Source organism: Bison bison, unplaced genomic scaffold, assembly GCF_000754665.1.
Source record: "Bison bison bison isolate TAMUID 2011002044 unplaced genomic scaffold, Bison_UMD1.0 scf7180017864486, whole genome shotgun sequence".
NCBI lineage: Eukaryota > Metazoa > Chordata > Mammalia > Artiodactyla > Bovidae > Bison > Bison bison.
In genome coordinates, this window is record NW_011495046.1 from 4,481,221 (window position 1) to 4,483,159 (window position 1,939).

The following is a 1,939-nucleotide window of genomic DNA, read 5'->3' on the forward strand; positions in this document are numbered from 1 at the left end:
ATATCAATTTCCAACAGCACCCAACACCTATTTTTTTCAAAATTAACTGAGAAAGACTGGTCATGAATGCATGGAGAACAAATTTAACCATATATTTTATTTTTGTTTTTCAAAGTAGGGAGGGAGTCTGTGCATGATTCACCTATCATGCTACAGGCCTTGAGGTGAATTCCACATGGTCATTCACCTTGAGTTAAGGACCACTCTTTAATGGGGAAACATACAAGCTGAGGGTCAGGAAGAGAAAATGGCATGGCTTCAGGTCTTCCCATTATCCTAAAGAGAGAGAGATGCTGTGGCTAGGTGCTGTTGCATTCCAGTATAGGGACATGTACCCTGAGATGATACTTTCTTGGAGTAAAATTGTGAGAAATCAGCCTTGTCCAAATGTGGAAACAGGGACTGGAGCCAGTGTGACTATGTTTAGGCTCCAGCTGCCCAATACCTGGGGATTTCAGGGGTCCTTAGGAAGTTGCAACCCCTTTTGTTAGGGGTAGAAGGTTATCCTGGGAAGCTAAGTTTGGGCACAGCCCGTCCTGCTGGCAGAAAGGGAGACTTTTGTCCCTCCTGGCATGACACACAAGGCATCAAGGCTAGCTCCCACAGACATTTTAGGATGCTCCTACTTGAGGCACCATACTCATCTATTCATTTTTCAAGAAGTGCTAGTCACAACCTGCTAATGGCCAGTGTGAACAATACTGTGCTACAACAATCTGCTAGGTAAAGAAAATGCTTAGAGTTAATGGAAGACTGCTCAGAGGTGGAAAAGTTTCAGTGGCATACCTGTATTACATTCAGACACATCAGAATATTAAGTTACAGAAAGAATATTAAGTTACAGAAAGTAACTTAAGAATAGTCTTAAATTACAGAAAGTTACAGTTAATTAATAACTGTAATTAAGTTACAGTTATTATTATTGAAGATGAATAACCAACAAGGACCTATTGTATAGCACACGGAACTCTACTCAATGTTATGTGTCAGCCTGGATGGGAAGGGAATTTGGGGGAGAGTGGATATATGTGTATTTATGGCTGAGTCTCTTCAATGTTCACCTGAAACAAACACAACATTGTTAATTGGCTAAGTGTTAGTGTTGGTCGCTCAGTGAACAGGGAAAAGGTCAGTAGCTCAGTGAACAGTGAAAATGTCATTCTCTGAGTTGTGTCTGATTCTTTGTGCCTCCATGGACTGTACCCTGACAAGTCCTCTACGTATTGAATGGGCAAGAATACTGGACTGGGTAGCCATTCCCTTCTCCAGGGGTTCTTCCTGATCCAGGGATCAAACTGGGTCTCCTGCATTGCCGGCATTCTGCTCACTCGTGTATAACTCTTTCAGACCCCAAGCAGATTCTTGACCATCTGAGCCACCAGGGAAGTACTAACCAGCTATAGTGAAAATGAAGTCGCTCAGTCGTGTCCAACTCTTTGCGACCCCATGGACTGTAGCCTACCAGGCTCCTCCCTCCATGGGATTCTCCAGGCAAGAGTACTGGAGTGGGTTGCCATTTCTTCCCGACCCAGGGATCGAACCCAGGTCTCCTGTATTCCAGACAGATGCTTAACCTCTGAGCCACCAGGGAAGCCCCTGGTGGCTATACCCTAATACAAACCAGCTATATCCTAATACAAAATAAAAAGTTTTAAGTTTGAAAACAAAAAAAGACAGAAGGCAAAATGGAGATAGTCTATCAATTAGGGAAAAAAGATGAAGATATAAGAAGATAAAGGAAGTTATGCTAAATAATACTTGAAATAAATTAATTCAACAAATATTTATTGAACACCTGTGCTAAGTTCTGAGGATAAGGTGATGAATAAGGCAGATATAGTCCCTACTTATCCTACAGACAAGTAAAGTGAAGTGAAATGAAATGAAGTCACTCAGTCGTGTCTGACTCTTTATGACCCCATGGACTGTAGCCTTCCAG